Source organism: Nicotiana tomentosiformis, chromosome 2 (assembly GCF_000390325.3).
Source record: "Nicotiana tomentosiformis chromosome 2, ASM39032v3, whole genome shotgun sequence".
NCBI lineage: Eukaryota > Viridiplantae > Streptophyta > Magnoliopsida > Solanales > Solanaceae > Nicotiana > Nicotiana tomentosiformis.
The window spans coordinates 122,755,216-122,772,785 of NC_090813.1; the positions used below are offsets into that span (position 1 = coordinate 122,755,216).

General features: G+C 37.5%; 1 long non-coding RNA gene across 1 annotated transcript; it reads right to left on the reverse strand.

Moving 5' to 3' along the window:
* Nucleotides 1-15,226: 15,226 nt before the first annotated feature.
* Nucleotides 15,227-17,212, reverse strand: LOC117275975 (uncharacterized). The gene is made up of 2 exons (XR_004506195.2): nucleotides 16,980-17,212; nucleotides 15,227-15,534 (listed from the first exon to the last, which is right to left on the reverse strand). It is a non-coding gene; the product is annotated as an uncharacterized lncRNA (long non-coding RNA).
* Nucleotides 17,213-17,570: the final 358 nt, after the last annotated feature.

Below are 17,570 nucleotides of genomic sequence, written 5' to 3' on the forward strand. Positions count from 1 at the left end.
TGGAAGAACGCATTTCATAACGAGTTGGCCTACCTCGAAATGCCTTGGACGCACTTTCTTATTGTAAGCGCGCGCCATTCTTTGCTGGTATAACTGGCCATAACACACTGTTGCTAGCCGTTTTTCATCAATCAGCATTAGTTGTTCTAATTGGGTATTTACCCATTCTGTATCTTCAATCTCCGACTCCACAATAATTCGAAGAGAGGGAATTTCAACTTCAGCCGGTATTACAGCTTTTGTCCCATATACCAACAGATAAGGAGTTGCACCAACAGATGTGCGAGTAGTCGTGCGGTATCCCAAAAGAGCAAAAGGCAACTTTTTATGCCATTGTCTCGAACCTTGGATCATTTTCCTAAGAATCTTATTGATGTTTATGTTCGCTGCTTCAACGGCTCCATTGGCTTTTGGCCGGTAAGGGGTAGAATGGTGATGCATAATTTTAAATTACTCGCATACCTCCTTCATCAAATGACTATTGAGATTGGCTGCATTGTCAGTGATAATGGTATTTGGGATACCAAAGCGGCAGATGATGTTGGAATGAACAAAGTCTACCACTGCTTTCTTGGTGACTGCTTTGAAAGTGACGGCCTCCACCCACTTGGTGAAGTAATCAATTGCAACCAAAATGAATCTATGCCCATTTGAAGCCTTTGGCTCAATTGGCCCAATAACATCCATTCCCCAAGCAACGGAAGGCGAAGGAGAGGACATGGGATGCAACTCTGAAGGTGGCGAGTGAATCAGGTCACCATAAATCTGGCATTGGTAACACTTGCGAACAAAACTGAAGCAATCTCGCTCCATTGTAAGTCAATAATACCCTGCCCGTAGAATCTTCTTCGCCAAAACATATCCATTCATGTGAGGTCCGCATACCCCCGAATGCACTTCACTCATGATCCGCTCAGCTTCTGTGGCATCTACGCATCTCAACAAGTTCAAATCTGGGGTCCTTTTGCACAAAATTTCCCCATTCAGGAAGAAACTGTTGGCGAGCCTCCTTATAGTTCTTTTTCTATCTCCCTTGGCATGCTCTAGGTATTCTCTCATTTTCAGGAATCGTTTTATATCATGATACCATGGTTCACCATCTGGTTCTGTCTCAATTGTATTGCAATAACCGTGTTGATTCCGAACTTGGATTTCTAGTGGATCGATATGGGTGTTTCCCGGATAAGGGAGCATCGAGGCTAAAGTAGCCAAAGCATCGGCTAGCTCGTTGTGAAACCTGGGAATGTACCTGAACTCGATGGATTTGAATCTTTTGCTCAAATCTTGTACACATTGTCTGTATGGAATAAGCTTGATGTCTCGAGTCTCCCATTCGCCTTGGGCTTGCCGGATAAGCAAGTCAGAATCTCCCATAACCAATAGTTCATGCACATCCAAATCGAGGTCCATTTTCAAACCCATGGTACAGGCTTCGTATTCTGCCGTATTATTGGTACAGAAGAACCGAAGTCGGGCTGTTGCAGGGTAATACTGTCCAATAGGTGAGATGAGGATTGCCCCGATCCCAACTCCTTTGATATTGACAGCTCCATCAAAATACATTTTCCATAGAGGGTTGTCGTCTGGAACTACTTCCTCTATTGAGTTGACCTCTTCGTCTGGGAAGTATGTGGTAAGTGGCTTGTACTCATCATCAACTGGATTCTCTGCCAAATGATCAGCCAAAGTCTGTGCTTTCATTGCAGTGCGAGTGACATAGACGATGTCGAACTCTGTGAGCAGGATTTACCATTTTGGGAGCCTGCCGGTGGGCATTGGCTTTTGGAAGATATACTTCAGAGGATCCATTCTGGATATGAGGTAAGTAGTATAGGCCAAAAGATAATGTCTCAACTTCTGAGCAACCCAAGTCAAGGTACAACATGTCCTTTCTAAAAGGGTGTACTTAACCTCATAATTGGTGAACTTCTTGCTCAAATAATATACTGCTTGTTCCCTTTTGCCTGTCGCATCATGTTGCCCCAGAACGCATCCAAAGGAATTATCCATCACCGATAGATATAAAAACAAAGGCCTACCAGGTTCAGGTGGGACCTGTACAAGGGGTTTTGATAGATAATCTTTGATCCTGTCAAAAGCATTTTGGCAATCGTCCGTCCACTTGATTGCAGCATCCTTTTTCAGCAACTTAAAGATAGGCTCGCATGTGGTTGTGAGCTGAGCAATGAACCTACTGATGTAGTTCAACCTTCCGAGCAAACTCATGACCTCCTTTTTGTTCTTCAGGGGTGGTAGATCTTGAATGGACTTTATCTTAGATGGATCCAATTCGATGCCTCTCCGACTAACTATAAAACCGAGGAGTTTCCCAGATGGAATCCCAAACGCACATTTGGCTAGATTGAGCTTAAGGTCATACCTTCGAAGCCATTCGAAGAACTTTTTCAAATCATTCACGTGATCTGCCTGTGTCTTTGATTTTATGATGACATCATCGACATATACTTCAATCTTTTTGTGCATCATGTCGTAAAAAATGGTGGTCATGGCCCTCATGTAAGTTGCCTCTGCATTCTTTAAACCGAATGGCATGACCCTGTAACAATAGGTACCCCACGGAGTGGTGAAAGTGGCCTTTTCTGCATCACCCTCATCCATTAGAATCTGGTGGTACCCAGCATAGCAATACACGAACGACTGTATCTCATGCTTTGCACAATTATCTACAAGAATATGGATGTTTGGCAAAGGAAAATTATCCTTCGGACTTGCTTTGTTCAGGTCTCTGTAGTCAACACAGACTCTAGTTTTTCCATCTTTCTTTGGCACGGGCACAACATTTTCCACCCAGATGGTGTATCGTACGACTCTGACAACATTGGCGCTCAATTGCTTTATTATTTCCTCTTTGATTTTATCACTCATGTCCGTTTTAAATTTTTGCTGTTTCTGTTAGACTGGTGGAAAATCAGGATACATGGGAAGCTTATGAACCACTAAATCGGCGCTTAAACCAGGCATATCATCGTAAGACCAGGCAAACACATCTCTATACTGAAATAAAAGTTAAATTAAGGCATCTCTGATTTTTTGTTCAGTGTGAATGCTTATCTTTGTTTCTCTAACTTCTTCATGACCTCCGATATTAATTGGCTCAGTTTCATTGAGGTTGGGCCTAGACTTGTTTTCAAATTGTTCCAACTCTCTTTTTATTTCATCAAAAACCTTATCTTCATCATATTCGACCTCTTGATGCATTATTTTGAAATTAGACAGCTTTTTGAGATCTGGGCGTAAATTCCGCATGCATGTCATGTTATTAAAGCCGGCATTAACAAAACTGAAATGGAAATAAAATGGCAGGAATTAGGAAAAGGAAAAGATACAAAATTTAATACGAAACTGAACTGCATTTCATTGAATTTGAAAGGATAGAAGGGTTAACGTCAAAATAAAACAATCATACTAAGATATTTGGATTACAACCCTGAAAGTAACCCAAAGTACAAAAGAAAGAAGCTGCAAAAGTCAACTACCAAGGCTCCTTCCTTGTGGGGAGAGGAGTTGCTTCCCAGTTATTGAGCATGGTGTCTGGGCCAATTAGTTGTATTTCGGCACGACTAGGGCCTTCACCAGCCTGGATCATATTCACTTCAGAAAATATCTGGCTGAGGCCATGGCAAATTTCATCAATGTTTGCATGCGCCGAGGAATTTTGACCATGTTTGAATCGTGGTTTGACAAAGGTACAGAAAATGTAAGGGATAGGTTGCTGCAAGACCCACCCGTACTTTTTGTGGTGTTTGGCTTTGTCTTCATCCGCTTGTGTTGGCCTGAAGCCTAAACCAAAAGTACCCCTGTTACTGAACGGATAAATAGGTTCTGAAATTCCTTGCAATGATGCCCCCAAGCCTTTTTCCTGGCTCATAACCTTGTTTCATCATAAGTGCAACCACCATTACAGATGTGGCGGAGAGACGAGGATGCAGAATGGGCTTTCCTTCCTCAACATAGTCCACAACAACCACTTCGAAAGCCTGATAGACAATAGACTCGCATCCTTCCTTGGCCTCAATACATGGGATTAACGGGTCTTTATAAATAGATGACTCATCTTCTCCGTGAACAATAATTTCTTGCCTGTCGTGCTCAAATTTGAGCATCTGATGCAAGGTGGATGGCACCGCTCGGGCCGTATGGATCCATGGCCTTCCAAGAAGAAAGTTATAAGAATTTTCCATGTCCACTACTTGGAAGACAATTTCAAAATCAACATGCCCAATCGTCATGGTGAGGTTGATCTCTCCAACGGTATCTCTCGCTGAGCCATCAAAAGCTCGGATGTGAATATTGCTGGGTAAGATCCTGTCTTTATTGATCTTCATGCTTTGCAAGGTAGAGAAAGGTGCAAAGCCTCCATCAACCATGACTCGCTTCACATAATGCCCCTCACATTTTACAATCAAGTGCAAAGCCTTATTGTGACCGGCTCCCTCCTCAGGAAGTTCATCATCAGTAAAGGAAATTTTGTTCACCTCAAAAAATCTATTGGCCATCTTCTCTAATTGATTCATGGTGGTATTCTCTGAGACATGTGCCTCGTTCAGGATTTTGATTAGTACACGGGCATGCTCTCCTGAGTGTATGAGCAAAGATAACAGAGAGATTTGGGCAGGAGTCTTTCTCAGCTGGTCAATGATTGAGTAATCCTGAACTTTCATCTTTTTCAAAAACTCCTCCGCCTCTTCTTCAGTGACCGGTTTCTTTATTGGCATTTGGCCTTCTCTGATTTGCTTAGCCTTCCTCAACTTTTATGGAGAGTAACACCTCCCTGATCGAGTCAAACCTCCAGTTTCCCCCACTTCTTCTATGATTTCCTTGCCTTTGTAGGTTACTATAGTTTTGTTGTAGTTCCAAGGGATGGTTTTCATATTTGTTACACGGGGTTGTGTGGCAGGCTTGATTATGATCGGTTCTATTATACCCGTCGCATCACCTTTATTCTGCTTTGTGATGGGGTGACCTCTAAGGACGTATAACTTTGGGTTTGGAACATTGGAGCGAACTTCCAACCTCGAGATTTTGGAACAAATAAAGTTGCCCTCTCTGAGCTCTGGGCGCCTTTCACAATCAACGGTGCATCTAGGCTTGGACTTACTTCTAGTTTGGTTCCCTCTTGAATCGTTATCACTGTCATTTCTGCTCGACCAACCGGCTTGTATTCATGATCTCGGCCATACATTCCCATAAAATGAACATCATTGTGTTCTAGCAACGGGTTATTGGTCACATTAGGAGGGTCCTCGCCATTCGTGACTACAATCAATTTTTCAACAATGAGTCTTTTTAAGGCTCTTTTCAGGGTCCAACAGTCATCAGTGCTATGCCCCGGAGCACCTGAATGATATTCACATCTAGCATTTGCTTGAAATCCGTGTGAATCAGGATGCATATGGTGGGGAGCGATGGGTCCAATCACACCCATCTGCTTCAACTTCTGGAACAGACTAGAGTATGATTCAGCCAATGGAGTAAATTTTTCCACCGGCCTCTACTCTCGACCATAATCCTGCCTAGGACGAGCATTGTAGGGTGCTCAAAAATTTTGCTGCTGAGGTCGGGGGAATCTTGGAGCTGGTGCCCATACCTGTTGATTGGGAGGACGAGCATATGATTGAGCATTAAACACTGTATATTGTGGCGGTCCCACAGAGTACTGAGGAATTGGCGGGGGATAGTAAAGTTGAGGGTAGCTAGATTGCCCCTGCTGAACTTGCACATAAGGGTGCGATGCCCCTCTTTGAACTTCCCTGGATCCCGAAGTCATCATGGACCCTTCATCTCTCTTCTTTCTATTTGCCAAACTTCCCGACCCATTTTGGATAGCTTGGGTGGTGGCTTTGAGACAGCTTGACTTACAATTCTGCCAGTCTTGAGGCCATTTTCGACCATTTCTCCTATTTTGATCGCCTCCGCAAAAGGTATACCCATTGCGGACATCATGTTCTGAAAGTAATCAGGCTCTTGGGCCTCCAGAAAAACAGTGATCAACTCGTGGTTATCCATGGGTGGCTTAACTCTAGCTGCTTGCTCCCTCCACTTGATTGCATACTCCCTAAAGCTTTCAGTCAGTTTTTTCTTCATATTGGTCAGGGAATTGCGATCCGGCGCAATATCTATATTGTATTGAAATTGTTTGACGAAGGCTTGGGCCATGTCGTCCCAGACATGCCAGTGAGAGATATCTTGGTCAATGAACCATTCGGAGGCTACCCCCACAAGACTTTCCCCAAAATAAGCCATCAGTAATTCTTCTTTTCCACCTGCACCCTTCAGCTGGTTGCAGTACCTTTTCAAATGGGCGATAGGGTCGCCGTGTCCATCATACTTCTCGAATTTTGGGGTCTTGAACCCTGGTGGCAAATGGATGTGAGGGAACATGCATAGATCACTGAACGAAATACTTTTGTGACCCCCTAGTCCCTGTATGTTCTTTATGTTCTGTTCAAGACTTTTTATTTTCCTGGCCATCTTATCCGGCTCAACCGTCTTGGCAGGCTTTTCATTTTTCACTGGTGACTCGTACTGAGGAGTCTGATTATATGGAGCCGAGACCCCGAAAGCCATGTTTGGAGAGTAGTATTGTCCATCATAAGCATGAGATGGTGGCTCGTTTATTGGCCTCGTCATAGGATGTGGAGGCGGGATTGTGTATGCCGGTGCGCTAGACACGACTAGAGGAGTGTTCCTGACTAGTGCGATTGGAGGTCGCACATTAGAGGTACCGAGAGCAACGTGGAGGCTGTAGTTTGGCACATACCTTGGTGGTAGGATGTGGTCGCTCGTTGCATGGGGCGGTGGTTGAGTAGCCAGGGGTACGGTGGAAGTTCCCTTTGAGGGACCATGGGGTGGAGGCTGACCAGACACCCAAGCTTGATACACATCAGACAATTGTTGTCTCAATTTTCTTATTTCCTCCGACTCTTGTTCAACTGATTGACCTTGGGGGTCGTCACTGATCAACTCGATCTCATCATCGTTGGCCATTACTACTGCTCCCTTAGATCTAGTGAAGTAATGGTGTGTTGCCAGTTTTACCACAAACCAACCACCTTAAGCTTACTACGTAAGAGACAGCAAACGTGTTAGGGTTAAGCATTTTATAGATATGAATCACACATAATGTGCCATGCTCCTATCATTGCCACTATTTCTAACATGCTTTTGGAGGCTTCATGTTTCATTCCGGCTTATGAGGTAGCTTCTTATTGACGCTCTTTTTTTTTCACTCATGCCTCATTTTGATCCCTCATCTTAGAATCATTGAAAAAATATTTTGATCGAACCTTTTGTGGGTTGCCTACGTATCATGTCGCCGCATGAATCAGATCATTACGTAGTTCAGGAGGATTGGGAATAGACAGACCCATTTTTCATTTTCTTTTCTTTTTTTTTATATATAAAGACCTTTAAATATATTTTTTGAGTTTTTTTTTTTAATGAAATTTTGAATTGTTTTTTTTTAAAAAGAAGGAATTCTAAAGAAGGAAGAAAATATTTTGGATTTTGATTTGAAGATTGTTTTTGTTCTTTTTTTTTTTCGAATGAAAGGCTTCGAAAAAGAAGGAAAATATTTTTGGATTTAATTTCTTTTTGGATTTTCTAAGGAAAGAATTCTAGAGAGAGAATCAAGGAAAGGGAAACTATTTTTGAATTTTTTTTTTTTTTTTTGAAAATTGGGCCCGGAACCGATGAGGTTTGCCTACGTATCTCATATCCGGTGAGAATCAGACCCGCATAGTTCTGTGGATGAGAAATAAAATAGATAAACTAACTCTTTTTTTTTCATATACAATTAATCCGACAAAATCTCCTAGCAAAGAAAATATTTTCAATTTTTGTTTTCGATCTTTTTTTATTTTTTTTATTTTTTGGAATTGGTGAACAAAAAACTTCTAAAAAAGAAAAAAGAATTTTTTTGAATTTTGATTTTTTTTTTTAAATTTCAAAAGAAAGAAAATATTTTTTGGATTTTTGGTCTAAAAAAAATATTCTAAAGAAGCAATTAAAGGAAAATATCTTTTTGGATTTTTGAAAATTGGGGGCCGGAACCGATGAGGTTTGCCTACGTATCTCACATCCGGTGAGAATCAGACTCGCGTAGTTCGGTAAGATCGACTATGTTCTTTTTTTTTAATTGTTTTTTAATGAAAATTAATCTTTAACAACCATATGCACTAAACCATATCATTTTTTCTCTTCGTTCAACTGATATATGCTAAAATCAGTCGACATGCAAGCCTCCCAAATAATGCAACAAGTAGCACATAACATGACATAATGATCTCAACAAAGCTTGTCCTAAAACACAACTCGACCTCTGTGTCGAGCGCTTCTAAGTCAAATGCACATGATACAAATAAAGCGTAGCCTACTAGGGATATTCATTGCTTGTGGCTTGTTCTTCTAAGTTTGTAAATCCTAAAGGAGATGGTACCTAGACCTGGCTTACCTGAGCGGACAACCCGAGCCGAGGAGCGTCAAGCGTCACCAGTAGTAGAACAGCACTGGCTAGCTAACGGCTCTCCCGCCTAAACACGTGTGACTAAATCCTTCACCAGAAGCTGGTAGGCTAACTGGTTTTATCTCAAGACAGAAATTTTGTGATGCTGGTAGGCAAACACAACATAACTAATTATCAAAAGACTCAGAGGGATGCGAGAGAAGATACAATTTATATGTACAGTTCAACAATATCAAAACGGTAAAAACTCGACAAGTAACACATTAGGCCCAAATAAATCACAATATATACAAAAATTAATAAAGCCAAATAAAGTCAATGTACAAGCCCGAATTCTTGAAATCCCCAGCAGAGTCGTCAGAGCTGTCACACCTCCTTTTTGCCCACAAAAGATATATGTGTTATTGGTTTGTTGTGGATGGTGTGTTAAAGAGTTTCTCCAATTAAAGTGACAAACTTGAATAAGGATTATTTTATTTACAGAGTCGCCACTTGGAATTGATTTTTTGGGTGTTCCAAGTCACCTTTTATTTGAATCCCTAGTCAAAGGAAAGTTTGACTCTATTATTATTGGTCTGCTAAAACAAAGTCCGGATAAAGAATTCTGTTGATCGGGGAGAAGGTGTAAGGCATTCTCCGAATCCTGTGGTTCTAGCACGGTCGCTTTATTGACTTAACTTGGCTTGAATATCTGAATTATTACATGTTTTAGAACCTTTTATACATTACCGTTTTTATACCGCTTTTATTATTTATGGAATTTGTTTGAACAAGTCGCGATGTCGCGCACTCGTTTGTTTTTGTGCACATTGTGAATCGCGTCATGTGAAACGTACCCGCGATTTAAAACATATTTATTTTATTATTATTTTGAAGTTGGGATCAAGTTCCGTATATGTGCACTTGAAATTTGATTTACGTATCATGACTATGCCACTAGAACCGTACCCATAGTCACGATAATTTATTGTTAATCGCGCCTATAAGCATACTAGCAATGTTTATTCATAAATATTTTCCTAAGCTATTTTAATATTGACCGTGAGGCTCTTGTTTCATGGATATAACATTGTAAAAATATATATAGAGTTTCAACGATATTTAATCCATAGAGTAGTTAAGGACATCTTATGTAGTTACAAAAATTGGACAAATCGGTTTAGGAAACGGGCCAGCATGGATCGACTTATTTGAGCCTATTATTGTTCTAAAGAAATCTGATTTTAAGCCCCCATCTATTCCAAATTAAAGGCAGTCCACTATCTATTAAGTTACCATAGGCCTAAAGTTCTATCAACTAAATATCTCAATAGCACATGGTCCAATGTTGCAACATCAGAAGGGTTAGAAAACAAATATTCTTAAGCTACTAGATAATCATGCTCATACTCATCAATTTAAACACATAAAATAATCATTCCAAACTCAAAACCAATCATGGTATCCAGCAAAGACTTGACCAGCAAATTCAAACAATATAAAATTTATAAGAAAAGATATAATCAACAAAGTGAAGAGAGAACCTTTATTGTTGAAAAGTATTCTCCAAAACTTGTACAAAGGCAACAAAAACTTCTAACTGATTGAACATGGTAAGACTCAACGTCGACTCCCAAAGCCTCAACGACGACCTCGAAACTGGTCGAACTCAACTAACTAAACCTTGGACAAACATTATCGTATTTCAGTGATTTTGGAGTGAGCTTTATGGATGCTTTGAGCTGCTTTTCGACAGCGTTTTATTGGATTTTTCATGCTAGTTTTGGGACAGACTCGAAGTTGTTTGGTGGTGAATGTTTAGCTGCTTTTGGATGGTATTTAAAGGTTCTTTTTTTGGGAGGTGAACTGCTGTATTTTTTACAGCGCTTTGGGGTTGAAAATGAGATGCTTTGCTGGTGGTTTTTGACAGTTTTTTCAGCCGATTCGCAGCTTATTTTGCTGCTCTCTTGGGCTGGATTTTGCAACTCTCTTCGGCTGGATTTTACAGCTGATTTGGGGCTGTTATGGGACCGAATTTTGATAGTGTTCAATCGGTTTTTGGTGCTGATTTTTTGGGACAGATTCGAGGTCGTTTTTGCAGCTGTTTTTGCTACCCGTTTGGGGTGAGATTTGAGTTGGTTTTAAGGAGCAATTTTAGTTGTGTTTTGGCTGATTTTTTGGTCGGTTTGAGAGCTATTTTTGCTTCCTTTTTTGAGCAGAAAATAGGGGCTGGTTTTGTGGGTCCCTTTTTTTTTTTTTTTGCTCCCCACAATAGAGGGAAGAAGATGGTATTTTATGGGTGATATTTTTGCCCCCTCACGTGAAGAAAGAAAATGGGGATATGTGGAGGGTTGTGTATGGGGGACAAGCATGAGGGACAAAGCATGTGGAACAAGTTTGGTGGAGTGGGAACAAAGTGTGGGGGACAAAGAGTAGGGACATGCGTGGGAAGATGGGAGCCGAAAATATTCAAACACGATAAAAAATTAGATGTTCACACACAATCAGGCACATTTGCTCTCTACAATCTTGGATTTTTGGCTAGCTATTGAGCACTGAACATGGAAAAGTCAGTTCACCATTCTCGTTCTTGGTTCTCTTCTCAAGAAGGCTTTGGATATTGATAGTTTTTACCCTCGTCGAACTGCTATTTTACACCCACAATAATATTATTTCATTGTTAATTAATACTCTCTCCGTTTACTTTTAGTTGTTCATTTTTGATTTTGTACTCCCTTTAACAAAAAATAAATGAAGTTTGTATTTTACTATTTTACCCATAATAATAATAGCATTTTCAAAAGTCTTGAGAAATGATTGGAGAATGAGTAGTTGATGATAAGGATAAAATAGGGAAAAAAATTATTTTTCTCTTGATTTAGTATATTGGACAAATAAAAGTGAAAATGTATTTTTTGTACAGTGGACAAGTAAAAGTGAACAGAGGGAGTACTATATATATATATATAGTATGTCCTAAAATTAAATCTTTCGAAGTCAACACTAAAAAATGATTAAAAAGTTGATTCCTACTTGAGATTACAAAGCTAATTTAGTGGATAAAATGCTATACGGCATTACAATAAAAGATTATAAAAGCTAGTTAAGTTCTTAATAGTTAAGAATCAATATTATCAAAAATTGTAAAATATAGAAGTTACCATAAATTGAGAAAGAAATATTTTTTGGTTTTTCATCCGATATTCCATATTTGTATTGGAGCTTGACTAATCTAGATCCGCATCGAAAAAATCTTACAGTGGAAGTAAAGTGCTCCCTAACAAAACAACTTCATATCCAAAGCTTGTATTCGAAACCTCTGGCTGCATTACAATCTTTGTCGCTGAGACATAAGGGGTCGCTTGGTATGATGATGGGATATCCCATGAGATTAATTATCTTACCTTATATATAGGATAACCAATCTCACCATTTTAGTGTTAAAGTTATCCCCAAGGTTAGGTAATACTCAAACTAAATGTGGAATAAAGTTAATCGCAATCTTTATTCCTAAATTATTATTATTATCTCAGGTACCAAACGGCCCTAAGAGTACATGTTATGATATGGAGCGTAATAGTTTTATTCCGTGAGATGTGATTTGAACCCAAAAATGAAGAGAATGAAGAGAAACAAAAGAGCAAAATGGAAGACTTTGTTTTCACATATTTTAGTGGAAACTATATATTCTGCCACTTGCCGAGTCGGTCGGGACGAAGATAGGTTAGTTATATACTTATATTTGTTATCAGGTTTAACTAAATTTATATCAAGAGATTCATTTATACTCGGCTGATAAAAGACCTAATTGTAAATAAATTATACATCATTGATGTAAAAATTTAATTTCAAACAAAAAAATATTTAAATTCAGCAGTGTTGGTCCTGTAATTGCTTAGATAAACTCGTGATATTATGATTTAAATTGAATTACATTTATAGGTGCATTAAAAAATTAATTTAATTTTAAAAGGATCATTAATCCCCTAATTAGTTTATATACATACTCCATCCGATCCATAGTACTTGCATGTTTTGTCTTTTTCTACACCCTTTAAGAAATATCAAGTACAAGGATAATTTGATTAAATTGTTCTTATTTATTCTTTGATGTTAATTTAATGCTACTCTTAATTTTAATATATTAATTAATCTCCCTCCACACTTATAAAGTAAGACATGTCTTGAAAAATAAAATTAGTTTGGATCAATTATTTTTAGTAACAGCAACAAGTAAAATGGACCAGAGGGATTACATTAAGTGCGGAAAAAATTACACATTAAGTTTTAAGGCTATTTATGTTACCATCTACTTTTCATAGTTTGCATATCCTACTGTATTTGAAGCTAGAATTTTATTTTGTAAAATTAACGTATTAATGCAACCATTGAGAAGGATGGATTTATATTATAAATACACGTCACGAACTTTGTACCCAACTTATGTGTTTGATTTCTTGCAATGCTACATTGAGGACTGAGGTTAAAATTAATAAATCTTTAGTAGCGAATATTCAAAGGGATGGTTTAAGTCGACATCATAGTCACTCGAGCTTAAAGACCTGATGATGAAGATATTGCGTGGAGAGTACTAATTGAATTTAAGAAGAATATACTGTGTAATTAATTTTATTTATTATTAAAAATATATAACATGTTATAATAAGTTATTTATCATTTGGAATATTTTAGATTTGCAACTGAAAAAACAAAACTGAATTGGAAATGCTGAAGATTTGGAAAAGCTAGGAGATATGGAAATATCTGGGGAAATGGGACAGTCTAGCAACAACGTAGAAGTAGTAATGGCAAGTCTAACTCAAGTTGAAAGCTTATCGGAAGCTTTTCGAGGATGTGGTAGCGTCTTTCACACCGCTGCCTTTGTCGATCCTGCTGGCTGTGGTTAGTAGACGGCTGTACAAGAGCTGTCATTTAGTTAATAGAGAAGCTCTGTAGAGCATTGTATTGAACGATGGCTTAACAAATAAAAGGAATACAATTTCGATTTATCATCTTCTTCTTCATTTCTCGATCTTCTTCTTCCTCATAATTTATCATGGTATCAGAGCAGGAATCGTTAGGACTGTAATTCCGATCTATTTCCGACGAGATTCAAACTTTTCGTCAAAATATAAAGGCGAAATACAGAGCTGAGAAATTCCTCAATTTCGAGCTCAAATTCAAGCAGCCATGGCAGACAGCGAAGTCAGTTCACTCGATCATAATCATTCGTTGTTTTTGCAAGCTTCAGACGCTCCAGGACTCGTATTAATTCCGCTCAAGCTCACAGGCCTAGAAAACTACCCACCGTGGAGCATGGCGATAAAATTGGCACTCCGAGAAAAGAGCAAGCTTGGATTTGTGGATGGATCTTGTGTACAAGGTATGTATAGAGGTGAATTAGCAAAGCAATGGGAGAAATGTAACGCAATTGTTCTATCGTGAATTGGTAGTACTGTTTCGAATGAATTAATGCCTAGCATCGTATATGCATCGAATGCAAAAAAGGTATGGGCCGATTTCCAGGAGAGATTCGATAGGTCAAATCTGACAATCTACTGGAAAATGGGCCTATCGCGACAGACCTTTTGGCAACAATTATGAAATCGTTGCTATAGACATGATTTAGCAACGGTTATAACCGTTACAATAATGTCTGGGTGCTATCAATACACTTTGGTTATTAAACCGTTGTAATTGTGTGGAGACCGTTGCCATAGGTTCTGTTATATAACCGTCCCAATAGAGTTATCTGGGAAAACGAATCTTGTGAAAAAAGTTTTATTGGGACGGTTTTTAATTCTCTCCATATTTCCCACCTCAATTTTTTTGCTAAAACCGCCAAAACCTCTTCTTTTTTTTTCTTTTTTTTTTTTTTTTTCTAATTTTGATAATACTCTAAACATAGCTTCTTCTTTTTTCTTTACCCAAAACTCTAGAAACAAAATCAGAAGGCAGAACCCCATCCTCATAGCTTCCTCTCCAATTTTCTATGGTTTTCTCAACTGCGCCCGTCTGTCTTGGCTCTGTTGGGCGTCGGCTGCAAAATTATCAAGTTCACACAGACCTAACTCACTAGTAGAACTATCAATCACAGAGCCCATTGCTGTAAGTCTTTGTATATATTTACTTTTATTTCTATAGTATAGAACCCCTTCCGTATAGCAACTTTTATTTCTAATAAATATTTGGTGCCAAAGTTGCCTCTTTTGAGAGGGTTTCAATTTTTGGAGAGGATAGCCAAAAAAATTGACATATAAGGGTTTTCAATTTTTGGATTTATTACTGCTGGGTTCAATTTTTGGATTTTGGTTTTATTTTTTTGGCTATTATTTTCTATGTCAAGTTTTGATTTTGATGTTAGGAGGTATCATATATCAAAACATGCTCAATTAGGATGAACTGGTTATCATTTCTTCTGTTATAATGTAGGAGCTGTGTTTTTAGATAAAAGAAAATATCTAAAAGGGCTAGCTTAGATTTTATTAACGGGGTTCTTCTTTACTTTCCCTTGGCTTGGTTCTACTTAAATGGTCTTTTCTGTTTGAATAATTTGTGCCTTTAGTTGGAGATTAGCATGAGTAAATTGTAAGTTTCTCTCTGTTTGATTTGAAATTTCCTACAATTTTTGTGCACAACTGTTTGACTAAAGTCATGTGAAAGAGAATATGAAGTATATTTTGTTTGACAAACTGAAATAATGCTCGGTTGCATTTAGTTTGTGTATATGAGTTCTAAATATGAGTAGTAGCTACTAATTCATTTCATAAACAACCCCTAATTCAATCCGTTTCATAAACAATATCCAACTAAACAGAAAGTAGAATAAGAACTCAAAAAATCCAGCATTCAATATTCAATATCCAGCTACCATCCAAGACAAACTAATAAAAGAAATTAACCCTTAGTTATCAAGATGCTGTAGAACGGGACACGAAAAATGCACCTGATGCTAAGAGGGAGTTTATCTGAGATTTGAGACTTTTAACATCACTAGTGACAAGTATTCCTTATTTATCATCAATCGACTGATTTTGAATGAATTCCTCCAAGATTCGTTTGAGAGTATCCTGTAAAAAAAAATACAATTATTATAAAAGTAAATTTTATTAAAGAAAATTTATGCAAGTATCTTTATTTTTCAAACTTTAAATTAAAACATACGGAAAGATAAAAAGCTAAGCAGTCTGGCTGGACTTAATCATTTTAATACTATGTTTCAAAAATATCTAATGTATGAAACTTATTCGCATATAGATAATGTATCGGTACTTCTAATGGGAAGAAATTACTATACCATCTTTTTTGTAAAAATTAATACTCATAAGCCAACTAATAGGCACCACTAGCATCTGCTTTCAATTAGATTCTATCACCTTCAATTTCTTTTTTTTAATAAGGTAAAGAGTACAAAGTAAATCACCTTCAATTTCTAAAGAACCAAACACCTATAAACAAAGAAAATTAAATGAAAATGTTAAGCTAGGACTGTAGCACCTCCCTAGGGAGGTTGCCGCTAACTAAAAAATAACTAAGCTAACCTATAAGCAATTATTATTTGAAACTAATTTAAACATATTATTATCATAATCTATTAGCGAAAATAGGCCCATGTGAATAAGGTTCAAAATATGACATTTCAACATAGTAAAATCTCATAAAATTCTTAAAAGTACGAGAATATTACTTTTAAAAATAGTGAGCAGAATCTATTGAATTAAATCAATACCTTAAGTTGTATCAGATAATTATCTGTAATTCAAGAAAAAAGAAACAAGCTCGTTTATAATGTTTTCCTCAATAACTAATACACTTGTTTGTAAATTATATTTATTATTTAAAACCCTCAATTCAAGATAGAACTCATGGTCAATAGGGCACACCTCTTAGTGCCTTGCCTACACTGAAGCATATCTTAAGCGAGGTAAAGCTCCCTTCCGGAGCTGTTCTGAGCTTTGAATCCTAAGCGTGCCTTAAATGAGCCCTTGACAATATTGATAACTAGTAGAGGAATATTTTTTAAAATACTACAACATTCAACATTCTAAGCATGGAATTTAATTCTTAATCTCAAATACAAACAAGTTAAGTCTCTAAGTTTAATGCAAGTACCATATTAAACATATCACAAGATTTGGACAAATACTATGCCAATATAGTCGAATCATTCACAAATCAATTACCAATTCTAATATCTCTTTAACTCAACTACAAAACTTAACCCTCAATGGTAGACAAATAATCTGGGCAGCAGCTCTGCCCTGTATTGCAGCAGATTTTTGAGGCAGTAAACCACAGAACTGGACATCTTGGTCTTTATAATAATTGTAGATATATCTCTTATCTTTTTACAGCCTTTTAAATCACCCCAATCCGATTTTTAGAGAAAGAGTTATGCCCAAAAGAGTAACTGCTGTACAATTCAAAAACGGGATTAAATTTCTGATTTTAAATGACTAAAATTCACCATGCAAAAGATATACTAATTCACATATAGATAGAGTAAGAAACTTACTGCAAGTTTGAGAGAGTTTCTCCACAAAATCCAAAACCTAGGGTTTCCAAAATAAGCTCATTCCATCTTGATTCTTGAAGGTAAAATCCAGATTTTCCTTCAATAGGTAAGTAAATAGGTTTTAATATTTTAAAACTTAAATTTTAATGATGGAAAAAGAATTGCATGTATATGTGTTGAGCTCTTCAATGGTGTTTGATAGATGAAGAAGGAGGATAAGACTTTGAGAGATGGGGGGGGGGGGGAACGAATCCCCCAAAGAAAAAATCCTAGAAAGTTCTTTCTATCTAGGGTTAAAAGATTATGCTTTACAAATTTACACTATAACCCCATTTTACCTAGAATGGGTAAAGAATAGTCATTACTCTCTTAAAATATATATACTAGACCCATAACTTCTTTTTTTTCCTATTTGTCTTATTGGCCCTTAGAAAATCTCTACATCTCCTTAAAGGTCTGTCACTGATATAAATTATTTTTTCATAAGTTAACTAAGCAATACATTCTAAAGTATCTAATGAACTAAATACAAATACATATTTGAATTAAGTAAAAGAAAATTAATTCTATTAACAAAATAACTTTTAAATA